The sequence below is a fragment of the Phalangium opilio genome, unplaced genomic scaffold (genome assembly GCF_054372755.1).
Source record: "Phalangium opilio isolate 3A_F unplaced genomic scaffold, DU_Popi_V2 ptg000352l_1, whole genome shotgun sequence".
Taxonomy (NCBI): Eukaryota; Metazoa; Arthropoda; class Arachnida; order Opiliones; family Phalangiidae; genus Phalangium; species Phalangium opilio.
In genome coordinates this window covers 9,708,202-9,726,097 of record NW_028324228.1, presented here as the reverse complement: position 1 = coordinate 9,726,097, position 17,896 = coordinate 9,708,202, and the positions used below count along the sequence as shown (strand labels likewise).

Here is a 17,896-nt window from a genome sequence, read left to right as displayed (position 1 = left end):
ATCTTTGGGCTTCTGTGGCGCAATGGTTAGCGCGTTCGGCTGTTAACCGAAAGGTTGGTGGTTCGAGCCCACCCGGGAGCGGTGTTGTGAGCTCTCACATGTAACGTAAAAAGCCAAAGTGTTTCCACAATACCCGACGACCATTTAAATTTTGGGCTTCCGTGGCGCAATGGTTAGCGCGTTCGGCTGTTAACCGAAAGGTTGGTGGTTCGAGCCCATCCGTGAGCGGTGTTGTGAGGTCTCAGATGTGACGTAAAAAGTCAAAGTTTTTCCACAATACCTGACGAACATTTAATCTTTGGGCTTCCGTGGCACAATGGTTAGCGCGTTCGGCTGTTAACCGAAAGGTTGGTGGTTCGAGCCCATCCGGGAGCGGTGTTGTGAGGTCTTAGATGTAACGTAAAATTCAGAGTTTTTTAAAAATACCTGACGAACATTTAATCTTTGGGCTTCTGTGGCGCAATGGTTAGCGCGTTCGGCTGTTAACCGAAAGGTTGGTGGTTCGAGCCCACCCGGGAGCGGTGTTGTGTGATGTCACATGTAACGTAAAAATCCAAAGATTTTCCACAATACCTGACGAACATTTAATCTTTGGGCTTCCGTTGCGCAATGGTTAACGCCGTCGGCTGTTAACCGAAAGGTTGGTGGTTCGAGCCCATCCGGGAGCGGTGTTGTGAGGTCTTAGATGTAACGTAAAATTCAGAGTTTTTTAAAAATAACTGACGAACATTTAATTTTTGGGCTTCCGTGGCGCAATGGTTAGCGCGTTCAGCTGTTATTCAAAAGGTTTGTGGTTCGAGCCCATCCGGGAGCGGTGTTTTGAAGTCTCAGATGTGACGTAAAAAGTCAGAGTTTTTCCACAATACCTGACGAACATTTAATCTTTGGGCTTCCGTTGCGCAATGGTTAACGCCGTCGGCTGTTAACTGAAAGGTTGGTGGTTCGAGCCCATCCGGGAGCGGTGTTGTGAGGTCTTAGATGTAACGTAAAATTCAGAGTTTTTTAAAAATACCTGACGAACATTTAATCTTTGGGCTTCTGTGGCGCAATGGTTAGCGCGTTCGGCTGTTAACCGAAAGGTTGGTGGTTCGAGCCCACCCGGGAGCGGTGTTGTGAGATGTCACATGTAACGTAAAAATCCAAAGATTTTCCACAATACCTGACGAACATTTAATCTTTGGGCTTCCGTTGCGCAATGGTTAAGGCCGTCGGCTGTTAACCGGAAGGTTGGTGGTTCGAGCCCACCCGGGAGCGGTGTTGTGAAATCTCACAGGTAACGTAAAAATCCAAAGTTTTTCCACAATACCTGACGAACATTTAATCTTTGGGCTTCCGTTGCGCAATGGTTAACGCAGTCGGCTGTTAACCGAAAGGTTGGTGGTTCGAGCCCATCCGGGAGCTGTGTTGTGAGGTCTTAGATGTAACGTAAAATTCAGAGTTTTTTAAAAATAACTGACGAACATTTAATTTTTGGGCTTCCGTGGCGCAAAGGTTAGAGCGTTCAGCTGTTATTCAAAAGGTTTGTGGTTCGAGCCTATCCGGGAGCGGTGTTGTGAAGTCTCAGATGTGACGTAAATAGTCAAAGTTTTTCCACAATACCTGACGAACATTTAATCTTTGGGCTTCCGTTGCACAATGGTTAACGCCGTCGGCTGTTAACCGAAAGGTTGGTGGTTCGAGCCCATCCGGGAGCGGTGTTGTGAATCTTTGGGCTTCCGTTGCACAATGGTTAACGCCGTCGGCTGTCAACCGAAAGGTTGGTGGTTCGAGCCCATCCAGGAGCGGTGTTGTGAGGTCTTAGATGTAACGTAAAATTCAGAGTTTTTTAAAAATAACTGACGAACATTTAATTTTTGGTCTTCCGTAGCGCAATGGTTAGAGCGTTCAGCTGTTATTCAAAAGGTTTGTGGTTCGAGCCCATCCGGGAGCGGTGTTGTGAAGTCTCAGATGTGACGTAAAAAGTCAAAGTTTTTCCACAATACCTGACGAACATTTAATCTTTGGGCTTCCGTGTCGCAATGGTTAGCGCGTTCGGCTGTTAACCGAAAGGTTGGTGGTTCGAGCCCACCCGGGAGCGGTGTTGTGAGATCTCACATGTAACGTAAAAATCCAAAGTTTTTCCACAATACCTGACGAACATTTAATTTTTGGGATTCCGTGGCGCAATGGTTAGCGCGTTCGGCTGTTAACCGAAAGGTTGGTGGTTCGAGTCCACCCAAGAGCGGTGTTGTGAAATCTCACATGAAACGTAAAAAGCCAAAGTGTTTCCACGATACCTGACGAACATTTAATTTTTGGGCTTCCGTGGCGCAATGGCTAGCGCGTTCGGCTGTTAACCGAAAGGTTGGCGGTTCGAGCCCACCCAAGAGCGGTGTTGTGAAATCTCACATGTAACGTAAAAATCCAAAGTTTTTCCACAATACCTGACGAACATTTAATCGTTGGGCTTCCGTTGCGCAATGGTTAACGCCGTCGGCTGTTACCGAAAGGTTGGTGGTTCGAGCCCATCCGGGAGCGGTGTTGTGAGGTCTTAGATGTAACGTAAAAAGCCAAAGTTTTTCAACAATACCTGACGACCATTTAGTTTTTGGGCTTCCGTGGCTCAATTGGCTAGCGCGTTCGGCTGTTAACCAATAGGTTGGTGGTTCGAGACCACCCGGGAGCGGAGTTGTGAAATCTCACAGGTAACGTAAAAATCCAAAGTTTTTCCACAATACCTGACGAACATTTAATCTTTGGGCTTCCGTTGCGCAATGGTTAACGCCGTCGGCTGTTAACCGAAAGGTTTGGTGGTTCGAGCCCATTCGGGAGCGGTGTTGTGACGTCTTAGATGTAACGTAAAATTCAGAGTTTTTTAAAAATAACTGACGAACATTTAATTTTTGGGCTTTCGTGGCGCAATGGTTAGAGCGTTCAGCTGTTAATCAAAAGGTTTGTGGTTCGAGCCCATCCGGGAGTGGTGTTGTGAAGTCTCAGATGTGACGTAAAAAGTCAAAGTTTTTCCACAATACCTGACGAACATTTAATCTTTGGGCTTCCGTTGCGCAATGGTTAACGCCGTCGGCTGTTAACCAAAAGGTTGGTGGTTCGAGCCCATCCGGGAGCGGTGTTTTAAAGTCTCGGATGTGACGTAAAAAGTCAGAGTTTTTCCACAATACTTGACGACCATTTCATTTCTGAGCTTCCTTGGCTCGAAGGTTAGCGCGTTCGGATGTTAACCAAAAGGTTGGTGGTTCGAGCCCACCCGGGAGCGGTGTTGTGAAATCTCACAGGTAACGTAAAAATCCAAAGTTTTTCCACAATACCTGACGAACATTTAATCTTTGGCCTTCCGTTGCGCAATGGTTAACGCCGTCGGCTGTTAACCGAAAGGTTGGTGGTTCGAGCCCACCCGGGAGCGGTGTTGTGAAATCTCACAGGTAACGTAAAAATCCAAAGTTTTTCCACAATACCTGACGAACATTTAATCTTTGGGCTTCCGTTGCGCAATGGTTAACGCCGTCGGGTGTTAACCGAAAGGTTGGTGGTTCGAGCCCATCCGGGAGCGGTGTTGTGAGGTCTTAGATGTAACGTAAAATTCAGAGTTTTTTAAAAATAACTGACGAACATTTAATTTTTGGGCTTTCGTGGCGCAATGGTTAGCGCGTTTAGCTGTTATTCAAAAGGTTTGTGGTTCGAGCCCATCCGGGAGCGGTGTTGTGAAGTCTCAGATGTGACGTAAAAAGTCAGATCTTTTCCACGATACCTGACGTCCATTTCATTTCTGAGCTTCCTTGGCTCGAAGGTTAGCGCGTTCGGATGTTAACCGAAAGGTTGGTGGTTCGAGCCCACCCGGGAGCCGTGTTGTGAAGTCTCAAATGTAACGTAAAAAGCCAAAGTTTTTCCACAATACCTGACGAACATTTAATCTTTGGGCTTCCGTGGCGCAATGGTTAGCGCGTTCGGCTGTTAACCGAAAGGTTGGTGGTTCGAGCCCACCCGGGAGCGGTGTTGTGAGCTCTCACATGAAACGTAAAAAGCCAAAGTGTTTCCACGATTACCGACGACCATTTAATTTTTGGGCTTCCGTGGCGCAATGGTTAGCGCGTTCGGCTGTTAACCGAAAGGTTGGTGGTTCGAGCCCATCCGTGAGCGGTGTTGTGAGGTCTCAGATGTGACGTAAAATGTCAAAGTTTTTCCACAATACCTGACGAACATTTAATCTTTGGGCTTCCGTTGCGCAATGGTTAACGCCGTCGGCTGTTAACCGAAAGGTTTGGTGGTTCGAGCCCATTCGGGAGCGGTGTTGTGACGTCTTAGATGTAACGTAAAATTCAGAGTTTTTTAAAAATAACTGACGAACATTTAATTTTTGGGCTTTCGTGGCGCAATGGTTAGAGCGTTCAGCTGTTAATCAAAAGGTTTGTGGTTCGAGCCCATCCGGGAGTGGTGTTGTGAAGTCTCAGATGTGACGTAAAAAGTCAAAGTTTTTCCACAATACCTGACGAACATTTAATCTTTGGGCTTCCGTTGCGCAATGGTTAACGCCGTCGGCTGTTAACCGAAAGGTTTGGTGGTTCGAGCCCATTCGGGAGCGGTGTTGTGACGTCTTAGATGTAACGTAAAATTCAGAGTTTTTTAAAAATAACTGACGAACATTTAATTTTTGGGCTTTCGTGGCGCAATGGTTAGAGCGTTCAGCTGTTAATCAAAAGGTTTGTGGTTCGAGCCCATCCGGGAGTGGTGTTGTGAAGTCTCAGATGTGACGTAAAAAGTCAAAGTTTTTCCACAATACCTGACGAACATTTAATCTTTGGGCTTCCGTTGCGCAATGGTTAACGCCGTCGGCTGTTAACCAAAAGGTTGGTGGTTCGAGCCCATCCGGGAGCGGTGTTTTAAAGTCTCGGATGTGACGTAAAAAGTCAGAGTTTTTCCACAATACTTGACGACCATTTCATTTCTGAGCTTCCTTGGCTCGAAGGTTAGCGCGTTCGGATGTTAACCAAAAGGTTGGTGGTTCGAGCCCACCCGGGAGCGGTGTTGTGAAATCTCACAGGTAACGTAAAAATCCAAAGTTTTTCCACAATACCTGACGAACATTTAATCTTTGGCCTTCCGTTGCGCAATGGTTAACGCCGTCGGCTGTTAACCGAAAGGTTGGTGGTTCGAGCCCACCCGGGAGCGGTGTTGTGAAATCTCACAGGTAACGTAAAAATCCAAAGTTTTTCCACAATACCTGACGAACATTTAATCTTTGGGCTTCCGTTGCGCAATGGTTAACGCCGTCGGGTGTTAACCGAAAGGTTGGTGGTTCGAGCCCATCCGGGAGCGGTGTTGTGAGGTCTTAGATGTAACGTAAAATTCAGAGTTTTTTAAAAATAACTGACGAACATTTAATTTTTGGGCTTTCGTGGCGCAATGGTTAGCGCGTTTAGCTGTTATTCAAAAGGTTTGTGGTTCGAGCCCATCCGGGAGCGGTGTTGTGAAGTCTCAGATGTGACGTAAAAAGTCAGATCTTTTCCACGATACCTGACGTCCATTTCATTTCTGAGCTTCCTTGGCTCGAAGGTTAGCGCGTTCGGATGTTAACCGAAAGGTTGGTGGTTCGAGCCCACCCGGGAGCCGTGTTGTGAAGTCTCAAATGTAACGTAAAAAGCCAAAGTTTTTCCACAATACCTGACGAACATTTAATCTTTGGGCTTCCGTGGCGCAATGGTTAGCGCGTTCGGCTGTTAACCGAAAGGTTGGTGGTTCGAGCCCACCCGGGAGCGGTGTTGTGAGCTCTCACATGAAACGTAAAAAGCCAAAGTGTTTCCACGATTACCGACGACCATTTAATTTTTGGGCTTCCGTGGCGCAATGGTTAGCGCGTTCGGCTGTTAACCGAAAGGTTGGTGGTTCGAGCCCATCCGTGAGCGGTGTTGTGAGGTCTCAGATGTGACGTAAAATGTCAAAGTTTTTCCACAATACCTGACGAACATTTAATCTTTGGGCTTCCGTTGCGCAATGGTTAACGCCGTCGGCTGTTAACCGAAAGGTTGGTGGTTCGAGCCCATCCGGGAGCGGTGTTGTGAGGTCTTAGATGTGACGTAAAATTCAGAGTTTTTTAAAAATAACTGACGAACATTTAATTTTTGGGTTTCCGTGGCGCAATGGTTAGAGCGTTCAGCTGTTATTCAAAAGGTTTGTGGTTCGAGCCCATCCGGGAGCGGTGTTGTGAAGTCTCAGATGTGACGTAAAAAGTCAAAGCTTTTCCACTATACCTGACAAACATTTAATCTTTGGGCTTCCGTTGCACAATGGTTAACGCCGTCGGCTGTTAACCGAAAGGTTGGTGGTTCGAGCCCATCCGGGAGCGGTGTTGTGAGGTCTTAGATGTAACGTAAAATTCAGAGTTTTTTAAAAATAACTGACGAACATTTAATTTTTGGTCTTCCGTGGCGCAATGGTTAGAGCGTTCAGCTGTTATTCAAATGGTTTGTGGTTCGAGCCCATCCGGGAGCGGTGTTGTGAAGTCTCAGATGTGACGTAAAAAGTCAAAGTTTTTCATCAATACCTGACGAACATTTAATCTTTGGGCTTCCGTGTCGCAAGGGTTAGCGCGTTCGGCTGTTAACCGAAAGGTTGGTGGTTCGAGCCCACCCGGGAGCGGTGTTGTGAGATCTCACATGTAACGTAAAAAGTCAAAGTTTTTCCACAATACCTGACGAACATTTAATCTTTGGGCTTCCGTTGCGCAATGGTTAACGCCGTCGGCTGTTAACCGAAAGGTTGGTGGTTCGAGCCCATCCGGGAGCGGTGTTGTGAGGTCTTAGATGTAACGTAAAATTCAGAGTTTTTTAAAAATATCTGACGAACATTTAATTTTTGGGCTTCCGTGGCGCAATGGTTAGCGCGTTCAGCTGTTATTCAAAAGGTTTGTGGTTCGAGCCCATCCGGGAGCGGTGTTTTGAAGTCTCGGATGTGACGTAAAAAGTCAGAGTTTTTCCACAATACCTGACGACCATTTCATTTCTGAGCTTGCTTGGCTCGAAGGTTAGCGCGTTCTTATGTTAACCAAAAGGTTGGTGGTTCGAGCCCACCCGGGGGCGGTGTTGTGAGATCTCACATGTAACGTAAAAAGTCAAAGTTTTTCCACAATACCTGACGAACATTTAATCTTTGGGCTTCCGTTGCGCAATGGTTAACGCCGTCGGCTGTTAACCGAAAGGTTGGTGGTTCGAGCCCATCCGGGAGCGGTGTTGTGAGATCTCACATGTAACGTAAAAATCCAAAGTTTTTCCACAATACCTGACGAACATTTAATTTTTGGGATTCCGTGGCGCAATGGTTAGAGCGTTCAGCTGTTATTCAAAAGGTTTGTGGTTCGAGCCCATCCGGGAGCGGTGTTGTGAAGTCTCAGATGTGACGTAAAAAGTCAAAGTTTTTCCACAATACCTGACGAACATTTAATCTTTGGGCTTCCGTGTCGCAATGGTTAGCGCGTTCGGCTGTTAACCGAAAGGTTGGTGGTTCGAGCCCACCCGGGAGCGGTGTTGTGAGATCTCATATGTAACGTAAAAATCCAAAGTTTTTCCACAATACCTGACGAACATTTAATCTTTGGGCTTCCGTTGCGCAATGGTTAACGCCGTCGGCTGTTAACCGAAAGGTTGGTGGTTCGAGCCCATCCGGGAGCGGTGTTGTGAGGTCTTAGATGTAACGTAAAATTCAGAGTTTTTTAAAAATATCTGACGAACATTTAATTTTTGGGCTTCCGTGGCGCAATGGTTAGCGCGTTCAGCTGTTATTCAAAAGGTTTGTGGTTCGAGCCCATCCGGGAGCGGTGTTTTGAAGTCTCGGATGTGACGTAAAAAGTCAGAGTTTTTCCACAATACCTGACGACCATTTCATTTCTGAGCTTGCTTGGCTCGAAGGTTAGCGCGTTCGGATGTTAACCAAAAGGTTGGTGGTTCGAGCCCACCCGGGGGCGGTGTTGTGAGATCTCACATGTAACGTAAAAATCCAAAGTTTTTCCACAATACCTGACGAACATTTAATTTTTGGGATTCCGTGGCGCAATGGTTAGAGCGTTCAGCTGTTATTCAAAAGGTTTGTGGTTCGAGCCCATCCGGGAGCGGTGTTGTGAAGTCTCAGATGTGACGTAAAAAGTCAAAGTTTTTCCACAATACCTGACGAACATTTAATCTTTGGGCTTCCGTGTCGCAATGGTTAGCGCGTTCGGCTGTTAACCGAAAGGTTGGTGGTTCGAGCCCACCCGGGAGCGGTGTTGTGAGATCTCATATGTAACGTAAAAATCCAAAGTTTTTCCACAATACCTGACGAACATTTAATTTTTGGGATTCCGTGGCGCAATGGTTAGCGCGTTCGGCTGTTAACCGAAAGGTTGGTGGTTCGAGCCCACCCAAGAGCGGTGTTGTGAAATCTCACATGAAACGTAAAAAGCCAAAGTGTTTCCACGATACCTGACGAACATTTAATTTTTGGGCTTCCGTGGCGCAATGGCTAGCGCGTTCGGCTGTTAACCGAAAGGTTGGCGGTTCGAGCCCACCCAAGAGCGGTGTTGTGAAATCTCACATGTAACGTAAAAATCCAAAGTTTTTCCACAATACCTGACGAACATTTAATCGTTGGGCTTCCGTTGCGCAATGGTTAACGCCGTCGGCTGTTACCGAAAGGTTGGTGGTTCGAGCCCATCCGGGAGCGGTGTTGTGAGGTCTTAGATGTAACGTAAAAAGCCAAAGTTTTTCAACAATACCTGACGACCATTTAGTTTTTGGGCTTCCGTGGCTCAATTGGCTAGCGCGTTCGGCTGTTAACCAATAGGTTGGTGGTTCGAGACCACCCGGGAGCGGAGTTGTGAAATCTCACAGGTAACGTAAAAATCCAAAGTTTTTCCACAATACCTGACGAACATTTAATCTTTGGGCTTCCGTTGCGCAATGGTTAACGCCGTCGGCTGTTAACCGAAAGGTTTGGTGGTTCGAGCCCATTCGGGAGCGGTGTTGTGACGTCTTAGATGTAACGTAAAATTCAGAGTTTTTTAAAAATAACTGACGAACATTTAATTTTTGGGCTTTCGTGGCGCAATGGTTAGAGCGTTCAGCTGTTAATCAAAAGGTTTGTGGTTCGAGCCCATCCGGGAGTGGTGTTGTGAAGTCTCAGATGTGACGTAAAAAGTCAAAGTTTTTCCACAATACCTGACGAACATTTAATCTTTGGGCTTCCGTTGCGCAATGGTTAACGCCGTCGGCTGTTAACCAAAAGGTTGGTGGTTCGAGCCCATCCGGGAGCGGTGTTTTAAAGTCTCGGATGTGACGTAAAAAGTCAGAGTTTTTCCACAATACTTGACGACCATTTCATTTCTGAGCTTCCTTGGCTCGAAGGTTAGCGCGTTCGGATGTTAACCAAAAGGTTGGTGGTTCGAGCCCACCCGGGAGCGGTGTTGTGAAATCTCACAGGTAACGTAAAAATCCAAAGTTTTTCCACAATACCTGACGAACATTTAATCTTTGGCCTTCCGTTGCGCAATGGTTAACGCCGTCGGCTGTTAACCGAAAGGTTGGTGGTTCGAGCCCACCCGGGAGCGGTGTTGTGAAATCTCACAGGTAACGTAAAAATCCAAAGTTTTTCCACAATACCTGACGAACATTTAATCTTTGGGCTTCCGTTGCGCAATGGTTAACGCCGTCGGGTGTTAACCGAAAGGTTGGTGGTTCGAGCCCATCCGGGAGCGGTGTTGTGAGGTCTTAGATGTAACGTAAAATTCAGAGTTTTTTAAAAATAACTGACGAACATTTAATTTTTGGGCTTTCGTGGCGCAATGGTTAGCGCGTTTAGCTGTTATTCAAAAGGTTTGTGGTTCGAGCCCATCCGGGAGCGGTGTTGTGAAGTCTCAGATGTGACGTAAAAAGTCAGATCTTTTCCACGATACCTGACGTCCATTTCATTTCCGAGCTTCCTTGGCTCGAAGGTTAGCGCGTTCGGATGTTAACCGAAAGGTTGGTGGTTCGAGCCCACCCGGGAGCCGTGTTGTGAAGTCTCAAATGTAACGTAAAAAGCCAAAGTTTTTCCACAATACCTGACGAACATTTAATCTTTGGGCTTCCGTTGCGCAATGGTTAACGCCGTCGGCTGTTAACCAAAAGGTTGGTGGTTCGAGCCCATCCGGGAGCGGTGTTTTAAAGTCTCGGATGTGACGTAAAAAGTCAGAGTTTTTCCACAATACTTGACGACCATTTCATTTCTGAGCTTCCTTGGCTCGAAGGTTAGCGCGTTCGGATGTTAACCAAAAGGTTGGTGGTTCGAGCCCACCCGGGAGCGGTGTTGTGAAATCTCACAGGTAACGTAAAAATCCAAAGTTTTTCCACAATACCTGACGAACATTTAATCTTTGGCCTTCCGTTGCGCAATGGTTAACGCCGTCGGCTGTTAACCGAAAGGTTGGTGGTTCGAGCCCACCCGGGAGCGGTGTTGTGAAATCTCACAGGTAACGTAAAAATCCAAAGTTTTTCCACAATACCTGACGAACATTTAATCTTTGGGCTTCCGTTGCGCAATGGTTAACGCCGTCGGGTGTTAACCGAAAGGTTGGTGGTTCGAGCCCATCCGGGAGCGGTGTTGTGAGGTCTTAGATGTAACGTAAAATTCAGAGTTTTTTAAAAATAACTGACGAACATTTAATTTTTGGGCTTTCGTGGCGCAATGGTTAGCGCGTTTAGCTGTTATTCAAAAGGTTTGTGGTTCGAGCCCATCCGGGAGCGGTGTTGTGAAGTCTCAGATGTGACGTAAAAAGTCAGATCTTTTCCACGATACCTGACGTCCATTTCATTTCTGAGCTTCCTTGGCTCGAAGGTTAGCGCGTTCGGATGTTAACCGAAAGGTTGGTGGTTCGAGCCCACCCGGGAGCCGTGTTGTGAAGTCTCAAATGTAACGTAAAAAGCCAAAGTTTTTCCACAATACCTGACGAACATTTAATCTTTGGGCTTCCGTGGCGCAATGGTTAGCGCGTTCGGCTGTTAACCGAAAGGTTGGTGGTTCGAGCCCACCCGGGAGCGGTGTTGTGAGCTCTCACATGAAACGTAAAAAGCCAAAGTGTTTCCACGATACCCGACGACCATTTAATTTTTGGGCTTCCGTGGCGCAATGGTTAGCGCGTTCGGCTGTTAACCGAAAGGTTGGTGGTTCGAGCCCATCCGTGAGCGGTGTTGTGAGGTCTCAGATGTGACGTAAAATGTCAAAGTTTTTCCACAATACCTGACGAACATTTAATCTTTGGGCTTCCGTTGCGCAATGGTTAACGCCGTCGGCTGTTAACCGAAAGGTTGGTGGTTCGAGCCCATCCGGGAGCGGTGTTGTGAGGTCTTAGATGTGACGTAAAATTCAGAGTTTTTTAAAAATAACTGACGAACATTTAATTTTTGGGTTTCCGTGGCGCAATGGTTAGAGCGTTCAGCTGTTAACCGAAAGTTGGTGGTTCGAGCCCACCCGGGAGCGGTGTTGTGAGCTCTCACATGTAACGTAAAAAGCCAAAGTTTTTCCACAATACCTGACGAACATTTAATCTTTGGGCTTCCGTTGCGCAATGGTTAACGCCGTCGGCTGTTAACCAAAAGGTTGGTGGTTCGAGCCCATCCGGGAGCGGTGTTGTGAGGTCTTAGATGTAACGTAAAATTCAGAGTTTTTTAAAAATAACTGACGAACATTTAATTTTTGGGCTTCCGTGGCGCAATGGTTAGAGCGTTCAGCTGTTATTCAAAAGGTTTGTGGTTCGAGCCCATCCGGGAGCGGTGTTGTGAAGTCTCAGATGTGACGTAAAAAGTCAAAGCTTTTCCACTATACCTGACAAACATTTAATCTTTGGGCTTCCGTTGCACAATGGTTAACGCCGTCGGCTGTTAACCGAAAGGTTGGTGGTTCGAGCCCATCCGGGAGCGGTGTTGTGAGGTCTTAGATGTAACGTAAAATTCAGAGTTTTTTAAAAATAACTGACGAACATTTAATTTTTGGTCTTCCGTGGCGCAATGGTTAGAGCGTTCAGCTGTTATTCAAACGGTTTGTGGTTCGAGCCCATCCGGGAGCGGTGTTGTGAAGTCTCAGATGTGACGTAAAAAGTCAAAGTTTTTCATCAATACATGACGAACATTTAATCTTTGGGCTTCCGTGTTGCAAGGGTTAGCGCGTTCGGCTGTTAACCGAAAGGTTGGTGGTTCGAGCCCACCCGGGAGCGGTGTTGTGAGATCTCACATGTAACGTAAAAAGTCAAAGTTTTTCCACAATACCTGACGAACATTTAATCTTTGGGCTTCCGTTGCGCAATGGTTAACGCCGTCGGCTGTTAACCGAAAGGTTGGTGGTTCGAGCCCATCCGGGAGCGGTGTTGTGAGGTCTTAGATGTAACGTAAAATTCAGATTTTTTTAAAAATATCTGACGAACATTTAATTTTTGGGCTTCCGTGGCGCAATGGTTAGCGCGTTCAGCTGTTATTCAAAAGGTTTGTGGTTCGAGCCCATCCGGGAGCGGTGTTTTGAAGTCTCGGATGTGACGTAAAAAGTCAGAGTTTTTCCACAATACCTGACGACCATTTCATTTCTGAGCTTGCTTGGCTCGAAGGTTAGCGCGTTCGGATGTTAACCAAAAGGTTGGTGGTTCGAGCCCACCCGGGGGCGGTGTTGTGAGATCTCACATGTAACGTAAAAAGTCAAAGTTTTTCCACAATACCTGACGAACATTTAATCTTTGGGCTTCCGTTGCGCAATGGTTAACGCCGTCGGCTGTTAACCGAAAGGTTGGTGGTTCGAGCCCATCCGGGAGCGGTGTTGTGAGGTCTTAGATGTAACGTAAAATTCAGAGTTTTTTAAAAATATCTGACGAACATTTAATTTTTGGGCTTCCGTGGCGCAATGGTTAGCGCGTTCAGCTGTTATTCAAAAGGTTTGTGGTTCGAGCCCATCCGGGAGCGGTGTTTTGAAGTCTCGGATGTGACGTAAAAAGTCAGATCTTTTCCACGATACCTGACGTCCATTTCATTTCCGAGCTTCCTTGGCTCGAAGGTTAGCGCGTTCGGATGTTAACCGAAAGGTTGGTGGTTCGAGCCCACCCGGGAGCCGTGTTGTGAAGTCTCAAATGTAACGTAAAAAGCCAAAGTTTTTCCACAATACCTGACGAACATTTAATCTTTGGGCTTCCGTTGCGCAATGGTTAACGCCGTCGGCTGTTAACCAAAAGGTTGGTGGTTCGAGCCCATCCGGGAGCGGTGTTTTAAAGTCTCGGATGTGACGTAAAAAGTCAGAGTTTTTCCACAATACTTGACGACCATTTCATTTCTGAGCTTCCTTGGCTCGAAGGTTAGCGCGTTCGGATGTTAACCAAAAGGTTGGTGGTTCGAGCCCACCCGGGAGCGGTGTTGTGAAATCTCACAGGTAACGTAAAAATCCAAAGTTTTTCCACAATACCTGACGAACATTTAATCTTTGGCCTTCCGTTGCGCAATGGTTAACGCCGTCGGCTGTTAACCGAAAGGTTGGTGGTTCGAGCCCACCCGGGAGCGGTGTTGTGAAATCTCACAGGTAACGTAAAAATCCAAAGTTTTTCCACAATACCTGACGAACATTTAATCTTTGGGCTTCCGTTGCGCAATGGTTAACGCCGTCGGGTGTTAACCGAAAGGTTGGTGGTTCGAGCCCATCCGGGAGCGGTGTTGTGAGGTCTTAGATGTAACGTAAAATTCAGAGTTTTTTAAAAATAACTGACGAACATTTAATTTTTGGGCTTTCGTGGCGCAATGGTTAGCGCGTTTAGCTGTTATTCAAAAGGTTTGTGGTTCGAGCCCATCCGGGAGCGGTGTTGTGAAGTCTCAGATGTGACGTAAAAAGTCAGATCTTTTCCACGATACCTGACGTCCATTTCATTTCTGAGCTTCCTTGGCTCGAAGGTTAGCGCGTTCGGATGTTAACCGAAAGGTTGGTGGTTCGAGCCCACCCGGGAGCCGTGTTGTGAAGTCTCAAATGTAACGTAAAAAGCCAAAGTTTTTCCACAATACCTGACGAACATTTAATCTTTGGGCTTCCGTGGCGCAATGGTTAGCGCGTTCGGCTGTTAACCGAAAGGTTGGTGGTTCGAGCCCACCCGGGAGCGGTGTTGTGAGCTCTCACATGAAACGTAAAAAGCCAAAGTGTTTCCACGATACCCGACGACCATTTAATTTTTGGGCTTCCGTGGCGCAATGGTTAGCGCGTTCGGCTGTTAACCGAAAGGTTGGTGGTTCGAGCCCATCCGTGAGCGGTGTTGTGAGGTCTCAGATGTGACGTAAAATGTCAAAGTTTTTCCACAATACCTGACGAACATTTAATCTTTGGGCTTCCGTTGCGCAATGGTTAACGCCGTCGGCTGTTAACCGAAAGGTTGGTGGTTCGAGCCCATCCGGGAGCGGTGTTGTGAGGTCTTAGATGTGACGTAAAATTCAGAGTTTTTTAAAAATAACTGACGAACATTTAATTTTTGGGTTTCCGTGGCGCAATGGTTAGAGCGTTCAGCTGTTAACCGAAAGTTGGTGGTTCGAGCCCACCCGGGAGCGGTGTTGTGAGCTCTCACATGTAACGTAAAAAGCCAAAGTTTTTCCACAATACCTGACGAACATTTAATCTTTGGGCTTCCGTTGCGCAATGGTTAACGCCGTCGGCTGTTAACCAAAAGGTTGGTGGTTCGAGCCCATCCGGGAGCGGTGTTGTGAGGTCTTAGATGTAACGTAAAATTCAGAGTTTTTTAAAAATAACTGACGAACATTTAATTTTTGGGCTTCCGTGGCGCAATGGTTAGAGCGTTCAGCTGTTATTCAAAAGGTTTGTGGTTCGAGCCCATCCGGGAGCGGTGTTGTGAAGTCTCAGATGTGACGTAAAAAGTCAAAGCTTTTCCACTATACCTGACAAACATTTAATCTTTGGGCTTCCGTTGCACAATGGTTAACGCCGTCGGCTGTTAACCGAAAGGTTGGTGGTTCGAGCCCATCCGGGAGCGGTGTTGTGAGGTCTTAGATGTAACGTAAAATTCAGAGTTTTTTAAAAATAACTGACGAACATTTAATTTTTGGTCTTCCGTGGCGCAATGGTTAGAGCGTTCAGCTGTTATTCAAACGGTTTGTGGTTCGAGCCCATCCGGGAGCGGTGTTGTGAAGTCTCAGATGTGACGTAAAAAGTCAAAGTTTTTCATCAATACATGACGAACATTTAATCTTTGGGCTTCCGTGTTGCAAGGGTTAGCGCGTTCGGCTGTTAACCGAAAGGTTGGTGGTTCGAGCCCACCCGGGAGCGGTGTTGTGAGATCTCACATGTAACGTAAAAAGTCAAAGTTTTTCCACAATACCTGACGAACATTTAATCTTTGGGCTTCCGTTGCGCAATGGTTAACGCCGTCGGCTGTTAACCGAAAGGTTGGTGGTTCGAGCCCATCCGGGAGCGGTGTTGTGAGGTCTTAGATGTAACGTAAAATTCAGATTTTTTTAAAAATATCTGACGAACATTTAATTTTTGGGCTTCCGTGGCGCAATGGTTAGCGCGTTCAGCTGTTATTCAAAAGGTTTGTGGTTCGAGCCCATCCGGGAGCGGTGTTTTGAAGTCTCGGATGTGACGTAAAAAGTCAGAGTTTTTCCACAATACCTGACGACCATTTCATTTCTGAGCTTGCTTGGCTCGAAGGTTAGCGCGTTCGGATGTTAACCAAAAGGTTGGTGGTTCGAGCCCACCCGGGGGCGGTGTTGTGAGATCTCACATGTAACGTAAAAAGTCAAAGTTTTTCCACAATACCTGACGAACATTTAATCTTTGGGCTTCCGTTGCGCAATGGTTAACGCCGTCGGCTGTTAACCGAAAGGTTGGTGGTTCGAGCCCATCCGGGAGCGGTGTTGTGAGGTCTTAGATGTAACGTAAAATTCAGAGTTTTTTAAAAATATCTGACGAACATTTAATTTTTGGGCTTCCGTGGCGCAATGGTTAGCGCGTTCAGCTGTTATTCAAAAGGTTTGTGGTTCGAGCCCATCCGGGAGCGGTGTTTTGAAGTCTCGGATGTGACGTAAAAAGTCAGATCTTTTCCACGATACCTGACGTCCATTTCATTTCCGAGCTTCCTTGGCTCGAAGGTTAGCGCGTTCGGATGTTAACCGAAAGGTTGGTGGTTCGAGCCCACCCGGGAGCCGTGTTGTGAAGTCTCAAATGTAACGTAAAAAGCCAAAGTTTTTCCACAATACCTGACGAACATTTAATCTTTGGGCTTCCGTTGCGCAATGGTTAACGCCGTCGGCTGTTAACCAAAAGGTTGGTGGTTCGAGCCCATCCGGGAGCGGTGTTTTAAAGTCTCGGATGTGACGTAAAAAGTCAGAGTTTTTCCACAATACTTGACGACCATTTCATTTCTGAGCTTCCTTGGCTCGAAGGTTAGCGCGTTCGGATGTTAACCAAAAGGTTGGTGGTTCGAGCCCACCCGGGAGCGGTGTTGTGAAATCTCACAGGTAACGTAAAAATCCAAAGTTTTTCCACAATACCTGACGAACATTTAATCTTTGGCCTTCCGTTGCGCAATGGTTAACGCCGTCGGCTGTTAACCGAAAGGTTGGTGGTTCGAGCCCACCCGGGAGCGGTGTTGTGAAATCTCACAGGTAACGTAAAAATCCAAAGTTTTTCCACAATACCTGACGAACATTTAATCTTTGGGCTTCCGTTGCGCAATGGTTAACGCCGTCGGGTGTTAACCGAAAGGTTGGTGGTTCGAGCCCATCCGGGAGCGGTGTTGTGAGGTCTTAGATGTAACGTAAAATTCAGAGTTTTTTAAAAATAACTGACGAACATTTAATTTTTGGGCTTTCGTGGCGCAATGGTTAGCGCGTTTAGCTGTTATTCAAAAGGTTTGTGGTTCGAGCCCATCCGGGAGCGGTGTTGTGAAGTCTCAGATGTGACGTAAAAAGTCAGATCTTTTCCACGATACCTGACGTCCATTTCATTTCTGAGCTTCCTTGGCTCGAAGGTTAGCGCGTTCGGATGTTAACCGAAAGGTTGGTGGTTCGAGCCCACCCGGGAGCCGTGTTGTGAAGTCTCAAATGTAACGTAAAAAGCCAAAGTTTTTCCACAATACCTGACGAACATTTAATCTTTGGGCTTCCGTGGCGCAATGGTTAGCGCGTTCGGCTGTTAACCGAAAGGTTGGTGGTTCGAGCCCACCCGGGAGCGGTGTTGTGAGCTCTCACATGAAACGTAAAAAGCCAAAGTGTTTCCACGATACCCGACGACCATTTAATTTTTGGGCTTCCGTGGCGCAATGGTTAGCGCGTTCGGCTGTTAACCGAAAGGTTGGTGGTTCGAGCCCATCCGTGAGCGGTGTTGTGAGGTCTCAGATGTGACGTAAAATGTCAAAGTTTTTCCACAATACCTGACGAACATTTAATCTTTGGGCTTCCGTTGCGCAATGGTTAACGCCGTCGGCTGTTAACCGAAAGGTTGGTGGTTCGAGCCCATCCGGGAGCGGTGTTGTGAGGTCTTAGATGTGACGTAAAATTCAGAGTTTTTTAAAAATAACTGACGAACATTTAATTTTTGGGTTTCCGTGGCGCAATGGTTAGAGCGTTCAGCTGTTAACCGAAAGTTGGTGGTTCGAGCCCACCCGGGAGCGGTGTTGTGAGCTCTCACATGTAACGTAAAAAGCCAAAGTTTTTCCACAATACCTGACGAACATTTAATCTTTGGGCTTCCGTTGCGCAATGGTTAACGCCGTCAGCTGTTATTCAAAAGGTTTGTGGTTCGAGCCCATCCGGGAGCGGTGTTTTGAAGTCTCGGATGTGACGTAAAAAGTCAGAGTTTTTCCACAATACCTGACGACCATTTCATTTCTGAGCTTGCTTGGCTCGAAGGTTAGCGCGTTCGGATGTTAACC

The 17,896-nt window shown here is 46.8% G+C and overlaps 5 non-coding genes across 5 annotated transcripts; all 5 read left to right on the top strand.

Moving 5' to 3' along the window:
* Positions 1–3,914: 3,914 nt before the first annotated feature.
* TRNAN-GUU (transfer RNA asparagine (anticodon GUU)) lies at positions 3,915–3,987 on the top strand. The gene has a single exon. It is a non-coding gene; the product is annotated as a tRNA-Asn (tRNA).
* Positions 3,988–5,677: 1,690 nt separating this feature from the next.
* TRNAN-GUU (transfer RNA asparagine (anticodon GUU)) lies at positions 5,678–5,750 on the top strand. The gene has a single exon. It is a non-coding gene; the product is annotated as a tRNA-Asn (tRNA).
* A 5,213-nt stretch (positions 5,751–10,963) lies between these two features.
* On the top strand, positions 10,964–11,036 carry TRNAN-GUU (transfer RNA asparagine (anticodon GUU)). The gene has a single exon. It is a non-coding gene; the product is annotated as a tRNA-Asn (tRNA).
* Positions 11,037–14,043: 3,007 nt separating this feature from the next.
* TRNAN-GUU (transfer RNA asparagine (anticodon GUU)) lies at positions 14,044–14,116 on the top strand. Its single transcript has one exon. It is a non-coding gene; the product is annotated as a tRNA-Asn (tRNA).
* Positions 14,117–17,123: 3,007 nt separating this feature from the next.
* On the top strand, positions 17,124–17,196 carry TRNAN-GUU (transfer RNA asparagine (anticodon GUU)). Its single transcript has one exon. It is a non-coding gene; the product is annotated as a tRNA-Asn (tRNA).
* Positions 17,197–17,896: the final 700 nt, after the last annotated feature.